This window comes from Melanaphis sacchari, unplaced genomic scaffold, assembly GCF_002803265.2.
Source record: "Melanaphis sacchari strain LSU unplaced genomic scaffold, SCAv2.0 Contig41_pilon_pilon, whole genome shotgun sequence".
Classification (NCBI taxonomy): Eukaryota; Metazoa; Arthropoda; class Insecta; order Hemiptera; family Aphididae; genus Melanaphis; species Melanaphis sacchari.
Window position 1 is genome coordinate 906,573 of NW_020271269.1, and position 20,493 is coordinate 927,065.

Below are 20,493 nucleotides of genomic sequence, written 5' to 3' on the forward strand. Positions count from 1 at the left end.
ATATAGTTTGCTTGTATCATTTAAAAAAAAAAAAAAATAATAATGTGAACTCTTATTTATAGAAAGGGGGTGGTGGGGGCGTAAGGTTTTTAAAAATTTAAAGGAAGGCTCAAATTCAAAAAGGTTGTGAACCAGTATATTTGAGCAGACGTTTAAATAATATTAAACATACATTCGAGCACTGGGTAATACTTTCGGTTAGTCGTATTTATTATTTATTATTAAAAGAATTTTATGAATAATATACAAGATGCTGCGTGAAAAATATGCAATTCACATACAGGTTTAATAAAAAATACATATTATGATAATACACAAAATATTATTTTCGTATTTTATTACTATTATCATTATTATTTTAATTCAATTTTTTTTTTTTTTCTGGTGTTTTGACATGGAATGTGTACCGCTAAATGTAATGAAAATTCGTCATTGTTAAATGTTTATTACCATAACGCCGAATAATACGTTTTTTTTTATCAAATACGTGAATACGACGAGTGCAGGCAAACATCACATTCGTTGCCAGTGAATTCCACTCGCTTCACGTAAGCACCGAAATATGAAATTCAATTTATTTATTTGACAACGACATCAGCACACCACCAGTGATTATTTAGTTGCTCATTGGAAAAATGAATAAATAATATAATTATAATGTTTAATCGGCCAGAAGAAAATGTGTACGCTATGTGACAACATCGATAATTTAAATGATTTACGGTCATGCCATATAAATCGCACCTATTATGATAAATGATAATATTATATACATTATAAATTGATCAAAAATAATATTCTTTTTTAATAGTTTGTTTCCAAAATTTCCATCAAATGTTATAAATATAGTTTGACTCCCAGGCCGATCAAAAATATCAACTTTTAGTAGGTTAAAATTAGATTAGTATATTAAAATTATTATATAATTTTAAAAACATTCTAATGGCATATACAAATATTTCACCATTAAATTGTATTTAAATTGTGTATTGTAAAATTAATTTTAATTTTTTAATTAGTTCTAAACGTATATTTTGTAGCATTTAGTGTTATCATATATTATATATATGAAATATATATGCATTGGAAATCATTCGTTGCAGTATCATAATGACTTTTTTTTTTTAGTTAACCAACGATTTTTTGTATGTTGAATAATTCTTCTACCAAACAATACTCATTATTTTAAAATATATTAACATTTTTGAATATTGTATTTACATAATTTACAACAGAAATAAAACAATATATCTTTTATTATTTTAATTTTTTTTTTTTTTACTTTTTGAATAAAAATCTAATCATATCTGTTGCATAAATGTATATTTCATAAAATTAAATATCTATATAAAACTCAAAAAATATTTTAAACATTTTATTATACAAACATACACTTTTGGTTAAAATAGCAAATATCTGTAGTAATTCAATCATTTACAAATCAAACCGAAACAATCAAATTAATTTGTTAATTTCTCATTTTTCCTTAATCATTTTTTTTTTTTTTTTTTTGTTTAATCTCCAAAAATAACAACTAGATCCAATTTTCTAACAAAACTAAATCTAAAGTTGAAAATAAAAAACGTGTTTCTAATTTTTATTGCTCTCCAAGATAAAAATAAAAAATACATATCGTTGTAAAATCAATAAATTCAACATTTCTCTCATAATCTAAAATATATATTCATTGATTAAATATTATAATATAAATAATTCAAAATATAAGAATTAATTACATAAAAGAACATTTTTAAAACAGGAAACTTATGTTTTGACACGATTTCAGAGTAATTTATATTTAGTTTCTTCTGAGAAATAATGACACTGCTTTAAACATTTAAAGTGCGAAAACATAAATTAAAAATATATTAGCTGTCCGAGTTTTTTTTTTTTTTTGAAAGATGGAATAAAACCCTGAGGTGTCAAAGACATTGTAAATTTTATAAATTATAATATGTTAAATTTCCAAATCATATAATAATTGAAATAAGCACAATTTTTTAATGTATATATACAAATATATTATTGATTCCTTTACTTAGTTATCAATAAATAAGTTGCATAAGTTATAAGTATTCATAATTATACGTTCTTATTGAAAATGACCAGTATAATAGATATAATTATAAATCAAATTATTGTTAATATTTTAACAATTTTCCCCATATCATAAAGATTATTTCGTTGTATTTAACGTTAAAATTTAATAGTTTGACTTTAAACATGTTCTGCAGTATCTATTAATACAGTATTTGAGTAGTATAATTATTTATAAGATCAAGTATTCTTAAAATTGTCTCACATATTACAATATAGCTACAGGTTACATGCTACGTACCATCTATTTTATCTATTTGTGTGTGTGATGCGAGTGAAAGTATGTGAATGTGTCATCAATCGAAATCTTCAGTATTAATAATGTTATCGATTACATTCTTGTTGTTGAAAAATGCCAACAATTTTGCAAATTGGAAGTTAAAGTTATTTTTCGTAAACAATAATAATTCCCAATCATGGTATTTTCGATATTTTTGGTAATTTTCAAATAACTTTAACAATAAGTATTTAAATATACTTCCAAGCGATAAGAGATTATAGATAGTAGAATTATATGTATATTTTGTATTAAGTTCTAATAAACAGAATTCTTAGTATATTGTATTCAATAGTCCAGTATAAAAAGATAAATAGACTAATAAAAATCTAATAAATAATATGTTTAAACATTTTATTGTAGAACTGAATGGACATTGATAGCATATGAGTTGAACATAGCTGTTAAATAAAGCATGAATCATGATATAAAGAAAAATATTAATATATCATCACTTAAGTTACGAGTATAAAACAAGAGTAATATTTGAAGAACATAAAAAAATATTCCTAACTTGTCAAGAACGTGTATAGTTTGTTTTTAGAAATAATCTACATAAAATAAAACTCTAGTATGAAAATAGATTTTTCTAAAAGTTTCTTATCATTAATTTTACACAGACATTTATGATGTATGACAACATTAAACTAAAATAAATAATATTTCGTTCATTTTATCTAGTTAACTAATACATATAGTTTAATATATTTTAAAAGCGTAATGCAATGTACAGACACATTCAGTATGATTTTGAAAGAAACAATAAAATTGGGTTTTCTTAAATCAGCAATATTTTGATTAATTTATTTGCTCGTGTAAAAATGTATTATTCTTTTACAATTCCAATAAATATTTTAACAGAAAATTTTAACCATTAAACGAACAGCGATTATTTTTAAGAGTTAAGATGTGTTTTAAAATGTTGTATTAATATATTATAAATTTATACTTTATATCCAGCTTACAATACATTTAACTAGACCCGAACTTTTGTGTTTTTTTATTTTAAGGATTCATATATTTATACATATACAAGTATTGAGTCCGTTCCCTAGAGTACAATAAGAATATATGAAATAATAATTTAACAGTGAACTTACTTGACAAAAAAAGACACCAAATGGTAAAACATTCTAAAAGACCTGAGTTATATAAATTATATTTGATATTATTTAAATACTATCTATAATTTATTTATATTTTATTATACTCGATAATTAATTAATTCTTTAAATAGAAATGTATTTCTTCGGTATTTTAATATTATTAAAAATTATTAGTCTTATTTGTATTTTAAAATCCATAATATGCGCATATCGTAAAATGGATAAATAATAAGTTTTAATGATTAACAATCTTTTTTATTTCAATTATTAATGAAAACTATTTTAATAATAATTACAAGTATAATAATGTTAGTTTGAAAATAAATACACAACGGAATCAAGATTTGGATTTGCTGTGTATCAACATTAAGCTAAAATGGATGTATCAAAGTTATAAAAGGCCAGATTTGAAGTAATACGCAGAAACACGTTAATTACTTTCGGGCAATATTTGTAAAATAACAAGTACTTTTTTTTATCGTTGATAAAAATATAAAGGCTAGTATGATTATTTTTTATGTCTGAAAATTTGAATTTGCTGTTATTTTTTTTTTTTTTTTTAGAACAATATCAGTTTTTGATGAACTGAAAATAATAAAAAGGTAAATTTGCAAAAGTAGTAATTATTTTTTTAGAAGAAAGTAAAGCATTAACGACTTAAAAGCTATTACTTTTAAAATATTTTGGTATTAACATTTAAAAGTTTGAAATTCATACAAAAGATTCTTAATACAAAAAAATGATAATACAAGTGTGTACTAGTTATATTTATTATTATTTTTTATAGAATATATAAAATTATTTTTAAGTATTATCTAAGTTTTTTTTTTTTTATACGAAATATATATTTTTTTTTAATTATATAGGAAATATGTAAACAATATTTTACAAAAAAAAAAAAAAAAAAAAAAAAAATTAAAAAAAAAAAAAAAAAAAATAAAAAAATATATTTAAAAAATGTAATACTAATACAGGATAATTACTTACGTACATTATGCTTAACCACTAAATTTAATGTATTACTCGTATTATTTTTATAACTAAATATGTTTTACTATATTACATTTTTATATAGATATAAAATCGATCTGCTGAATAAAAGTTTTAGTATATATCAGATGTATCATTCTCCCAAAAATGGTTTGAATATACTTAATAAGAATAAATTAATATTACAAATAATAATATATTAACATGGAAATACCTAATATGATAAAAAAAAAGAAAATTAATGATAACACAAATACATCAATAAGGAGTTAAAAAAGAATAAAATAATATTACTGTCATATATTCCAATTTGTATGTTTTTATTATCAAAGAATATTAATTGAACTCAAAAATTAACATCATCTACACGAAATAAGACTTTATTTAAATTGGTATTCTTGAAAGTAAAAGTGTTTAATGACTTGTGCTTATCATGTCTATAATTGGTATATTCTGCCTCAGTGAATTTTTATCCATCGTAAAAATAAAATGCAATCAAATTTTGTTCGATGTGAAATTACAAAAAGATTACTAAATCTTTATTATGCATTTAATTATTTTTATTACAAAATTTCTAATTAAAGTTTTTAAAAATAACTTTAATCAAAGTACTTTTATTTTGGTTACCATAATGAAAGAAAAAAAATATTTATACCTGTTTAAAATGTAGGCTACCAACCGTGATATATTTTAAGATATAATCAGCAAAAAAGCAAATATTTATTAAATGGAAATAACACAATGTAAAAAATCCGTTGTCGATAATATAATAATAATAATTAAGTATAAACCCTTTTAAGTTGTATAATTATAATATTATTCGGGGTGATTCGTCAAACCCTAACGCTCCTTTTTTTCTTTTTATTATCACAACTAAGTTGGTGACCACGATAGTATTATTTTTCACCTTAGCGAACCTCAAAACCTCTATTAAACTGATTTTATTCAAATTTCAATTTTTAGAAAACTTCATACCGTTCAAAAAATGTTCTATGGCAATTATTAAAACTTATTTTTTTTAAATAAAAACCAACATTTTTTTTATCATCATTTGTTAAGTGTATGGTTTTTTTTTTTTTAATGTTAATATTTTGAATCAGAATTTAAATAAATACATTGTTAAGAGTTAAACGGTGAATATCGGAGAAATACTATGTATATAATCTTAAAAAAATATCTCGATATTTAACTAAATATGCATGTTGCCTATATTATAATGTAGCATTTCATAGTTTTAATATAGTTGTACTAAACTGTGTGTAAATTGCGTAATTGTTAAAAAAAAAAAAAAATGGAAATATCAATAATTAAACTAGGTTATTATATTCGTATGGAGTGTATTTTTGAAGGATGTACTGCCATTGTGTCAGACTTGATAAGTATTTTATATGAAAAATGTCATTTTATATTAAGTTAAATTGTTTAAATTATATTCTGATGAGATTGATTTTTTCAATTGCATATTGTATTTACTTTTAAACGACAATCGACTACCCTACTCAAAGAAAAATAAAACTATACAATAAAAATACAATATGTATATGTTTATAATAAAACTATGACTGGGATTGTGCCTAGAAATGATAAAAGGGATAGGATAGACACAATATATGCAAAACTAGATTTGAGAGTGGATGGACACTGAGCCATTTAAGCAATACATTTTTTAATACTAAATACAAAAAAAAAAAAAATGTTAAAAAGTATATTTTGTATTTAATATTTATATATTCTAACAATTTTATATTCATATTACAGTGATAAGTATAATCAAGATATAAAAAAAAAACAAAAATCGTTTAAAAAGTAAAAACTTAAAAGTCAACAATCATTTTTTTTTTTTTTTTACATTAACAGACAATAAATTAACAATTAAATATTATATTTATTTTACTTAAAAGCCAGGGATCAAAGATTATACATTTCACTTTTTCCTACGATTACAGAATTCATATTTTGGTTTTTATAAATATTTTAGTGATTTGTGTACTATTAGTTTAAATGTCAGTGTTTGTACGAATGGTTATATAATATTAAAATATAAATCAGCTAAATTCAGTACTTTAATAAGAAATGTCTAAAAAATATGGTTAATTACAGTAACCTATTCAATGACGAGGTATACGTGACTTAAACTGTACAGCAGAGCGATTACCTTCTTTTCCTTTATATATATATTATAATATACTTATTTATTTATATTTTTATTTTAGAATATTATTAGGCCCAGAATCTTTAAAATAACTAAATTTAGATTACCAAATATACCTAAATATATATTATTAAACTTTAACAGCTTAAAAATTTAAAAAATAAATATGTACATATAATTTAAAATCATTTTAATAGATGAAACAAGATACTATTAATTATTACACTGCTTCGTAAATTGACTAAAATAAGCAAAAAAAAAAAAAAAAATCATAAAAATACTATACGAATTTCAGCCTTTCTTCTTGTACTTTATTATTAATTCTAAGCAACATCATAGAAAAAAAATATACAATATACATACCTATTAACTTTTTGTTTTAAAATGCAATGCTTTCTTCTTGTATAATTATTCTTTTTTTTTCTTTTTTTTTTTTTAAATATTTTAATTTAATTTAAATTAAAGTCAATCTACATAATGAGTGTTTGTTATTTAGCTCATTGATAGAACTTTATCAGGTTGTATGGTGTAAATATTGTGGCTGGAGTAATTATTTAATTTATAATTAACTTTAATTTTAAAGTTTTTATTAGGTATTAGAAGAAAACTTTTAATTGCAATAGTATTGTTTGAATTTTTTTAAATTATTCATTATATTATACAAGGAAATAACCAATTTAACATAATCCAATTTTCTAAAGGTCCAATATCCTTCTGTGCACATGTATAGATTGATTATATTACAATGGAATATATATTTTTTAATTAATTATGTCACTGAAATAAATTACGAAGGGTTGTATAAATACACTTGACAAATAAGATAAAAATGCAAATGAATACACGGTTTTAAAATCATAATCTTTTCAAATTTGTTAAACCTTTCTTTAATATTTAAACTACCACTATTTATTTCAGTATATGTTCTTTTTTTCTACTATATATAACAAATATGATTAATTCAGTTTTATTTAAAATTATGCTGTCATAGTTTCATTTCAGAATATTTTATATGATAGAATAAGTGTAGACTGCAGTTTAAAATTGTTTTATGTCTAGAATGACATTTGTGAGTATGTAGTGTTTAAAGCCATACTGGAAAGAGTTTTGTATAGGGTCAAACAGTGATTGAACTTCTAATATTTCAATACATATTATACTACATGTACAACAACATGTTTTTGTTTTTTTGGTTGAAAATCGTAAATACCGTTGGACGTATTATTTTTTGACAAATTAAATAAAAATGTATTATTAACTATTGGTTTATAATCATTTTTTTTTATAGTTAAATTTAAAAATGGAATAGCATTATATAATTTAAATTAATTAAACTTAATAAAGCATTATCCTACAATAATATATTCTGTGGGAATACTTAATCATAGAATTTATATAGCGTCAGAAAATTTAATCCCATTTTTTATGGTTATAGTTATCAATAAAACTAAATACCCTCTGATAATAGTGTTTTATATTATTTTAACCATTATTCACGTCTCCCTTTCATCTCTGTTACCTTTGGAAGTGTCTCTAATCATCTAATCAACAATTTATTATTTATTTTATAATATTATCAGTCAAAATTACTCTCATGACATAAGCCTATAAATGTTTATATTATTTTTAATATTATATTACATAAATTGCGTATAATTAATAAATGATAATAATAATTTTAAAAAAATCCACTTTTTACTTTAAAATGTATGCATTTTTGATTAATATGTATTAAAAAATATCAATTAAACGAACACATACACACACACACACACACACACACATATCTATACGTATCTATATTAGACGGTTAGACACACGTGTGATCTTTCATTCATTTTATGTTATCATGGAATTAACCATATAAGTAAAACAGTATATAGTTTATAACTATGTTATGATTACTAAGCAAAATGTATAGTAATTATAATAATTTAACCCTTCGGTTTGCTACATATTCGTGTACCAAAAGTCTCATTTCGTTACTTGATCCGTTTATTGCTATCAGGTTAATGGTAAAGTGAAATATATTATATTATCGTTTTATTTCATTATACGTTAAATTTTACTCAGTATAACTAAGTGTCTTATCTAATATTATTAAAATATAAGTTATCTCATATACCACTGTTTGGTATAACTTTTCATTGCTACACCGTATCAAAAATAGACAAAATTTTAATTGTTATTTACCAGTTAACGCTAGACAAAACAGAACAATGTTTACATTTTCCATATATTATCTAAATAAAAAAATTATACATATACATAGTTAGAAAGACAATAATCGTTATGTAGCGTTTCAGCTACCTACTCGAAACTAGTGATAAAGTCATCAGACATCGAGTTTAATTTTGAGTGAATATCGGTTTGTCATATAACATATTATTAAGTTTACAGTGTATATGACGTTTTCAACATATAATTTTTATGTTCATAAAAACAAATTATGAATAGAGACTCTCAAAACATATTAAATATAATATAGTTTACAAATACTATAAAATTATATCTAATAACTATGTATTAATAACTTTGATATATGCTATAATTTAAAAGGGGACAGAAGTGTCACTGTTATTATTATTATTATTCTAGAGTAAGTTTTCATTTAAACTTTATGGAATTTTATAATTTTAACATTCCCGTTGTAAAAAAAATATGTGTCCAATGTTTTACAATTAAAATACCTGACACAAATATTTCGAAAAGCTTCGGTCTTTAAAAAAAGTATTATCCACTAATAAAAGTAGTGGTTAATACTACGTAATAGTCTTTCATTTCACCCAGAATTTAAAGTACTGTCACGATAATTAAACGAATGTCATTGACGCAAAGATACGAACGTAAAATTCATTATTATTATTATTATTTTTTTTTTTTTTTTTGTATATATATGTATATATATGGCGATTTATTAAATTTTAATAAAATAAAAACTTAATCACCACGAATGCATTTCGTTTTTACGCTCAGTAAGTACAATTTATTAACTATTTGAATTCAATTTTAATGTTGTTCACATCAAAACAAAAACAAAGATCACTTGTTTATAACCAATATTTGAAGATTTTTAGCAATTAATAATGTATTAAACGTCATAAGTTAAGACTCATTACGCGTTAGATCACAATTATTATGGGAAAGAATGAGACAAAGAGAAGTTCTTCGATGTATAACAGCTGATAAATTTAAATTGATACATGTATAATAATAAAAAATAAAGCTATTGAAGAAATTTTGAGCTATTTTAAGGGCAATATAAAGTAAAACACGTTTATAATTAACATACAGTAAGTTAACGTTAATAAAAGTGTATTATACGTATATTTAAATTTGTTATAAATCTAAATAAATTTAAATTCACCACTGAATTATTCAATACCAAGGAATTATAAATAAAACACAGAAATTATTAATTTAAAAATTAATAAAATAATTTAACTAAGTCCGAAGAAAACTGGTTAGTACAACTATAATAAAAATTCACGATTAAAAATGCATTAACTATCCATTGTTAATTTTATTCGGTTTTATTAAATAATCAATAAAATATTTAAAAATAATATTGGAATATGTATAGACATTAATAAATTTAATGCATTCAGATTTATTGAAATAGATTTATTTTGAACTGTAGATACATTTCTTTTATAGTTTAATTATCTGTAAATCACAGATTTTATAACAAAACAATCATTATCCTTATCGTAGAATTTTTTTCTGCTAAACAATATTTAAGCGAGTGGAAAAGTAAAAAAAAAATGTCATCAGTACTAAACGATTACTATGAAGTATGAACACTTTAGTTTTAATTCAGCCATAGTATGCAACGTTAAGTAAAAAAAAATTAATGGTACAAAAATATTAGCCCCAAAAATAATGTTATAAAAGATTTTAATTTTTTTTTTTTTATCTCATCTACTTTTTATTAAAAATATATTTTGTAAAGACTTTTTTTTTTGTTTAAAAATAGCTTTCATCAATTATAACTTGAAAATCATTATTGATACATATTGCATTTTCTTCACTGATATATTATGCATCGGATACAAATAAAAACTCTACAAAAACTTTATTCATTTTATTTTTATGTCCTTTTGACAAATATTAAAACTTTCTACGAGCAAATTTAAGGGTAACTATCTAATTTTGATTCATCACTCGGTTTCTATGGAAACAGATGAAATCTGTTTAATCTGAACACTGTCAGGTGTTTAATATTTGTATGTGACACGATCGACCATTGTTTCATTTAAGTCTTAAACTATAGTAAAACAACTATAATAATAATAACAATAATAATGACACTTGCGTGTGCAAATATCTTGAATAGATATTACACTTAATTGTATGGTAAGTATCAAAATTGTTCAAAAAATATTAAGTGAACGTGAAAATAATGGTACTATACATATAAAATAAAACAGAAATAATTATCAAAAATCAAAATATAACCAATTAACAACGTTTAAAAATGTTGTTTTATCTAAATAATACTTTTTTATAAAAATATTACTTCTAATATATAGATAATATTTTAACACTGATTATAGAACAAAAGTTTATAAAACACATTTATTAAACTTATTTTTCCAGATCTTTTTGGTAAATATTATAACTTTGCATTCCATCAATGAGTGGTTTTCGTAATAGCTGTTATTAATATTATGTTATGTTTTAATTATATCTAAATTACTAAATATGCTTGTTTGTACAGATTATTTTATAATAAAGAAAAACAAAAAAAAACTTTACTTAACGTATTTCTGAACTGGTTATATGTCTGATTTTTGTTGAATGTGATAAATAATAATTGTAAAAAATTGTAAAGTTTTATGAAATTTTTTTTTATTTAACTATATTATACATATTATACTGAAAAAAGTAAATTTTAATATTAAGTGTATAATATAATAAATAAGTAATTTAAATTATTTATAATATTACTAGAACCTTGGTTAATAATATATGTCACGTACACTAAAAGCCATATAAAAGAATAAACAATAGTAAAATAAATATACTGATTATTAACAGAATAATAATGGTACTAAACTATACGGAAATCATTTCCAATTTTTAAAATCGAAAAATATATCGATTTACATGACAAAAACTAAATAAGTAACACAACTATAAGTTAATCTTTACGTAATATGTAGTAACCTAAAACTTATTTTTAACAATAAAATATCAATTGACTATATAACGCGATAAGTAAATGATAACTTCATGATAAATTTAAAGTTTTTAAACGTACAAGAATAGTTTATGATAACCAGCTTTATAAGACGTTCACATAACTATTTCAATATGATGCTAATTATTATAATTAAATAAAATAGCGTAATAAATACATTACCGTATACTTAAAAATCACAAAACTTTTAAGACTTTTTCATCGAATCGCTTAATATTGAATATAATCTGGTATACTCTTTTGATTCATGAGGTAATAGACAAAAACAATAAGATATTAATTGGTACCGTTATTATTCATAGATTTCGAAAATATCAACTTCAGCTCATAACTTCCACACACCGGATGGTTTATTACTTAAAAGTTAAAATCTTAATCGATTGAATATCCAATGTCTTTTTAAACAATAATATAACAATAAAAATTATGCCATAAAACTGTAGGATTGGATCGTGTAGACGTTTCGTTTATTTTACGCGAGTGCGTTTTATTTATAGTTCACAAAACAACAAACAAGGGATGTATTATATTGGATTTTGATTTCGTGTATAATATTATTAATGCAATGGATTCTATGCAACCAATTAGTAAATATCGTAAATATTGACCAATACATTTGTTTATTCAAATATGTTATTGTCCCAGACATATTTCAAATCATATCACGTGTAAACTATTCGTTGAATTATGTAATATGAATACAAATATATATATATATATACACACATTATGTACATATACATTTATACATGTATAAATATATAGGCCTATTTATTTATCATTTTGAATTGTAATAAAATTAAAATGCATTTATTACAATTATTATTTTGTATAAAGTTGAAACTCATTTATTACAATTATTCTGTATTAAGTTAATTAGGTAGTTAATATAAACTGAAAAACACAAATTATTGTCAATATATTTAAATTAATTAAAAAAAAAAAAACTAATAAAACGTTGAATGTGTGTATTTGTATAATATTTTTAAAAGCTTTAAAACAGATTTTCACAAAATTAGGATATATATTCCTGGAAATTGTCTATTTCATATTGTTTTTTATGTTATTAGTATTGTTTAACTTAATTAGCTGGACTAGTATTTGTTAAAAAAATCATACACAAGTTGTAATAACCATAACAAAATATGGTAGAGTAGTAGGATTTAATTCATAGTGTATACAGCTTAAAATTATTCTAAATATTTTTGAAGTTTCAATGTTAATTGAAATTAATAAAATATGTTATATCGATAAGTTCCCAGTACCTTTGATTTATATTATAATTTTTCAATTAAATCTTTAATTTTGTCAAAATTTTAACTAAAAAATATAATAATAAAAAAAAAAACCGTTTGGTTGTTTTTTATAATATTATTGAATTTTTATGAAAAATAGTTTGATTCTTGAACATATATTATTATAAAAAAGTTTTTATTAAAAACCAATCCTCGAGTAATGAAATTTGAAGTTGTATAAATATTTAGTATAAAATAAACTAACAATTTTTATGATTTTAACTATTTTCATTTTGAATAAATCGCGAAAAAAATTAAAACCTATAATATCAAAAACTAATGTAATTTAACATCAATATATCCATTTTATCACTGTTTTTTGTTATTTTTTTCACATTATTTATAGAACTCCTTATCAAATTTGCAAATTTTCTACCCGAAAACATCCTCAAATTTTCTTTTCTAAAAAATGACTGCAAAGATTAAAAAAAAAATATTGTAAAAAATACATATCTTGCTCCAAATCTAAATTATACTCCCGCCTAAGTCATCATGAATATTATAAAATAGATAATACATATCGATATACCATTATATTAATTTATATATTCGGTTTCAAAATGTATTATTAGGTTAACATCTGTAAGACTCTGAGATAAAGTGATCATTTTTTACGTGTTTGGTAAATAGAAAATCACATTCGTGCTATATTTTTATTATCCAACTATTATAGAAACATTTCATTGCGCTACATCAGATAACTATAAGATTAATACATAGCTATTTGATCAGCATTACCTTCGTAAATGGAGTACAAAAAAATTTCAAAACAAATGAAATAGTAAGTTTTATTTCCCTTTTCCCCCCATGTAATTATTAATCAAATAATTCAAATATACATTTAGTTTTGATAACAAAACCTGCCAAATTCTCAAGATAATATCATACTTAATACCCACAAGCTTCATTATAAGCAGCGTTTGATTAACTATTTATTGAAATTATATTCATAAAAATATAAGTTAGTTCTCTAGGAAAATTATACATAAAAAATAAAGAAAAATACCTCGATCTATTATGATCAGAACTTTGAATTTAGTTCACAAAAATAAATAAGTAAAAACCTTAAATATGCACTTAATTAACATACTCGTAAATTGAGATTTACTTATCAAAAATTTCAAAATTATAAACTAGACTGTAAAAAATAAATATGTAAACTAAAATTAATAAAATTCATAAATTTGTTTAGGGTATAATAAGTACCATTAATGTAAATATATATATATATATAATACAAAAAAAGTATATGAACAAGTTTAAGGCATGTAAAAATATTTAATAAATATCATAAGACTTATTTTAAATATAAATATTAAAGTTTAATGAATTTTCTGTATCTATGCAAACCAATAATTAATCACAAAAACAATTAAAAATATATAAAATATATTACGATCATGAAATACTAAACAATAGCAGTACTTTACAACTATAAGTATTACTGTAAAAATAAAAATAAAAACAAAAACATATACCTACGTAAGATTATATTTCTGTACCACAGTTTGGAATTTCCTTAGATAAATCGGTCAAATTTCAAAAATTCTTTCAAGAAAATAATCACCTGTATAATAAAATATTTTTCACGTGAAATTCGATTCGTGTATCATGATAATAATCGTAAATTTTATATGCATCATATAATATTATACACTATCTATATTCTGTATTACCAAATTCGTCCAACAAATGAAATACGTAGGTACACAAATATAAAATACAACGCTCTATGTATTTTGATTGGTGTATTTCGGTTCACAGGTAATTCGTTATCGATGTACTCGACTTCATAGATAAATTTACCGAAATAGAATATTTTCCTATGGTGGATTAGATACGAGCTTGATGTTTTTGACTAAAGTATAATAATTTTATGAGCAAATCAGCTTAGATTCTATAAAATATTGTTTTAAATAGTCATTGTATAAAAAACGGATAGTTGGAACCACGAGTGTACTTCTATTTTGTTTCTGAATTTTTTGTGATAAGTATTGGATCTATTAAACTATCTTTAAAACGTGCTCCTTGTAGTATGTTCTAAAGAATTAAACAAAAAAAAACTATTTACGTTTGAGTAAGTAATTCTAGAGTCTATGGTAAACATACACACTTTGACATCATTTTCTACATTAAAGTTGAATCACTAAAAATCCTTTCTATTAGTACTTGCCAACATTATATATTACATAATTTAATTTTTATGACCTATTATAAATTAATAATATAAAATATGAATATTTTACAATTTAATATCAACTCACTGCACTATTAAAAGCATGTAAATCTAAATAAATAATAAAAATTTTAAAATGTCTATGAAAATATCCAATCTGTAATCTTAATCTTAATAAACAATAAATTATGATTGCAAACTTTTATACTTGATATCTCATTTGAAAATTATTGTTTACTAAAATGACTTACCGAAGAAATAAGGTTTAGCACCAGTGGCTATATGAAAGATTTTTAAAATATTCTCAAATAGTGTAAAATTTTAAATTTTTTAATCCAATCTAGGAAAACCAAAATTTATTTTAAGACATTCAACTTGTTTTTTTAACATTCATAAACATCAACATTACCAAAAAATAAGTTCAGCTTATATTTTTCTCATAAGAATTTGTTCGTCATTATGCCATTGAGAACTAAATCGAATCTGGTTGCTTCGTTTTTTATATTCAAATGATATACTCAGGTACCTAAGTTAAAATTATAATTCTTATTTTTAATAGAAAATTGTTAAAAAATGGCATACATATTATACATTTTATTTTAAAATCTATAACATTAATTATGTCAACAATATATACTATACTTTAATAACTATACAATTTCACTATCATTCTTTAATGACTTAAAGTCTTTAAGATATTTTATATAATTAAGATCTATACATCATATAAAATTTAATTAAAAACTATTGATGGCATAATTCAGTGAGCCAATAATTATGCTTTTGATAATTAAATATACATAAATTAGTTAATTATAGAAAAAAAAATAAGTATATTTATTTATTCCTAATCACTATCGCCATGACAAAAACGTGTATAAAATATACTAATGAAATTCATAATTCTATTATATCATAATAATTATTTTGAATTTTATACTAACTTTTAAATTTTATCTTGTTTATAATCAGGTATCTATCTATTTTTTCTATGAAATAATTTAAATAAATAAATAAAATAATAATAATTAAAACAATTATAAATAAACAAATAAAATAAACAAGTACATAGTTACTCTTTAATAAGAGTTTCTACTTTCTTTTCATTAGGATTTTATATGTAATGCAACACAAGAATACTAAATTTACGCAATGAAACTTTATATCATAAGTTCATGACAGTAAAATTCAGAACATTTTAAAAATTACTTGAACTATGGCTTTTTTGATTAATGAAATTTATATTTTACTAACTATAGAAAATATATATGAAATAAATAATTATTATCTAACATTCTTGAGGTTGAAAAATTGTTGAAACATTTGACACTACTACCGTGTATTTAACTTCATGTTTATATTATAATAATAAAATAAAAAGTTATTTACAATTACACAGAAAAATAAATTTTAAGCATTAAATATTAGTTTTACGTGTTGACTGATGCTATTTTTCTGTAATTGTTTTAAATTTATATAATATTTATAGTATCTATCGAATATAATTTCCAATATACAAATTCCAATTTAATAGTTATAGTTGGTTAAAAAAAAAATACGTGTTCTATTTATTTGTAAATCTTCTTAATTATATTTAGTTATTTGGTTAACCATACTAAAAATGTTATAATAAGAAGTATTAATGTGTAAAAAATAATTTATTATACCTAAGCTTTAAAGGATACTGTAAATAATTAAATGAAAATAATATTTACATTATTTTTAACTATTTAGTTTATATAATAATTTTACTTTTATTTTCATGATGTTTAAATTTATTTATAGATTTAAAGTTGAAATTGTATACATCAATCATATAAAATATAATAATATTCTTAATTAAATACCATAACTGCTTGTCTATTGCAATGATTTTACACATTTATTGCTGTTTGAATAAAATATATTTTGATAATAAAGACAAATTAATAGTATTTATTTTAATATATTAGGTTAGAATTGAATTTTCAACGTGAAAAATATTTTTCAATTCACAACAAACGATAGCTATTCATCTTATAGATAACCTATAATATTATATATTTTTTTTTATTTTTTCGCGTAGAAGAGTGATCAAAAAGTGTTTTATTATACAAATTTCGGAACTTGTAGTACTTTGAAAAATTTATTTTTCGATTTTCTAAACGCAAAATAAATCCTTTTAAAAAAAAAAAAGTGTTGAATAAATGAAGAAATCCAAGCCTACTAACCGAGCTTAGACTCAAAATCGCATTTCAGATACGACGATTTATCATTGTTTTCGAATTTAATATCACTATAGAAACGAAAATCCGACCTAGTGTCATGCAACCAACATAAATATAAGCGTTATTTTTATTTTTATTATGAACAATTAATGTCATTATGTTAAGATTATTACCGCTCAGGAGTTAAGATAAATAACACATTATCAACAATTTAATGAAAAAAAAATAAATAAAATATGTCATTTAATGGTTCAAAGCTTAAGACACCAACCAACTACAGATTAAAATATGGATATGTAAGTTAGGTTGATTAACCCTAGAGCACACACTTCACGGTCTAAAAAATGAGGCTTTTAGAACTTTGTCTTAATTTTAAAAAACACAAAATATTAACCCAACCCAACCTAGGTACTTTCTACGTAATTAGGTGATAAACTAAAGTTGGATACAACTACCAACTGTATGCAAGCTAATGCCTGTGCTATAGAAGAGCTCAAAGTTGATTACTTATTAAAATACACGGTCTGAAAGACCGTGTGCGTGGAATAATGTGACATTAATACACAATTTAATTTTATAAAAACTCAATAATGGACTATTTTTAAATTGTGTTTTCTATTGCTGATTATACGTTATGACCTATCCTCGTGTTTTATCTATCTATATATAAAAATATATAAGCCGAAACAGTTCGCAACAAACGATGGAAAAAAAATTCTTTTTTTAGAATAAAATATTTTATATAATTAGTAACCTAATATGTATTTGTATAAAAGTTTAATTTGTTTATACTAACAAAAGTATTTGACGATTTTGATTTAAGAGTAATAAGATGATAATTATTTTAATTTATCGAATTTTCATTGAAATATTTTAATACGTGGTTAAAAATACTGTGTGTGTAGAATTACGTGAATATTTTTAAATCGTGTACTCTAGAGTCAAAAAAAAAAAAAAAAAATCCTATTTAAATTATTGGCTTTAAATTTATATATTTCCAAGGTTCTTTAAATGAATACAGTTTATAATAATGATGAACTAGATAATATTCTATTTTCATGTTTATATTTTAAGTGATCATGGAGTCCGTCCAGCACATCGCGTGATATATATTTAGTTTTTATCATAGCAAGACATTGTTTTCAATATATTATTCCATGATCCATATCCGTTTCATTTTTGTTTTTAATTTTCAATTATAACAGAATATTTTCCGAAAAATGTTGAAATATTAGAATACATTTATTATGATTTTAAGAAATTTTTCGAAAAAATCTATAAACATTATGCTTAAAATAATTGTTGCATTCTAGAGCAGTCTATTTGCGCCTCATAAAAATTAATAAATGTATCAATCTTATAAAAGAGCTTCCTACAAATTCTATTACATTTTTTACCAACAGAATTATAGCATAAATCCAATAGGATTAAATGATTATCTAACAAGCTTGTATAATCAGTATAAAATACCGTTGTGTGGAAAACATAATCGATTGCCCCTAACTAATGTTATGTAATAGCTGAACTTAGCTATACAAATTTATCTAGATAACTGAAATCTAAGATAAAAATAATTTTCATCTAGATAAATGTATTAAGATATTTTATAAAACGTTATATTTATGAAATGTACACGTTTTATTTTCTAACATAATTTTTAAACCTGTTTATGATGTCAACTTAATTTATGAATATAGTAGGTAAAAAAAATAATAAAATTACTACATATAAACGTAAATTATTTTTTTGCTAAAAAAATCGTGTTTTAATACCACATATTTATGTTTTTGTTATTTATATTCGTTTATCAAAAAATAGTCTATTGACACTTTGCATGATAATTTAAATAATTTATCATATTTAATTGATAATTAATATTGATTTAAACTAAATTCGTATTGTTTTTAATATTTTGTATGCCAAAAAAAATAAATATTTTACTAAATTATGTCGTATGAATAAAATGTAGAAAAATTATCTCATTTTTATCTAAAGATATATAAAAATATTTTATTTTTTCATCATCTATTTATATCTAGAAATTTTTTTGTGTTCTGACACTTTATCTCTACTTTGATAAAACAAAAATTACCTGAGCCTATCTGTTCGTCTATTTATAAATTTAGTGGTCCAATTCATGTATCGAACTATAATTTCATCTCCATTTTCTCATAATATCTGTCTAATTGTTTTTGATCCCCTTTCGAATCACGATTAAAGAACGGTCTCAACCTTATAAATATTGATATTCAACGTAACTTTAAGCGTATACATCTACTATCACGAGTAGATTAGTATTTCTATTATACATACTAGATTTCAAAGTTGAAACCAAAGTTTATGCTATATTCATCGACTTAAGAAAATCCTTCAATACAGTTAACAACAATTTTCTCTTGGCTGGCATCATACCTTACCACACGAAGACAAAATTATGTTTCTAATAACCTTATCCTCTTTAATATCATTATCGTGCCATCTGTAAAGCCTACCCTACCCATCCCATTTTAACCCTTTTCTCTTCATTATATTTGTTGGCTTACTGTAAAATTGCATTTCTTTACTAAAAGTGCTTTTATTTGCCAATTATAATAAAATTCTAACTGATTCTTACTTCAATCTGACATTTATATTTTTTGTAGCGTTATTTGTTATAACTGACTAGTTTTTAGTTTTATATATATATATTTATGATACAGTTTTTTAATAATTTTGTTGAACAAACGTAACTATAACAAATAAAAGACCATATTATAAATTTATTTTAGACTATATAATAATGTATATGGTACGAATATCAAACGTATATAATATACTTTGAAAAATTATTATTTTATTCACTATTTTTTAATATATTATTTGTAATATCTGTATTCATGTTGATAAAATATTAGCTTCTTAATTTAAGTGATAAATAAGTACTAATTTTATTATTCATGTTGAATATGTCAAAAACAAAACATAAAAATTAAGTACAGGTATATTAAGAG

General features: G+C 21.9%; 1 protein-coding gene across 1 annotated transcript in view; it reads right to left on the reverse strand.

The window, feature by feature from the left end:
• LOC112597458 (potassium voltage-gated channel subfamily H member 8) overlaps positions 1-20,493 on the reverse strand; it is a 125,131-nt gene that overhangs the window by 104,250 nt on the left and 388 nt on the right. The window lies entirely within an intron of this gene.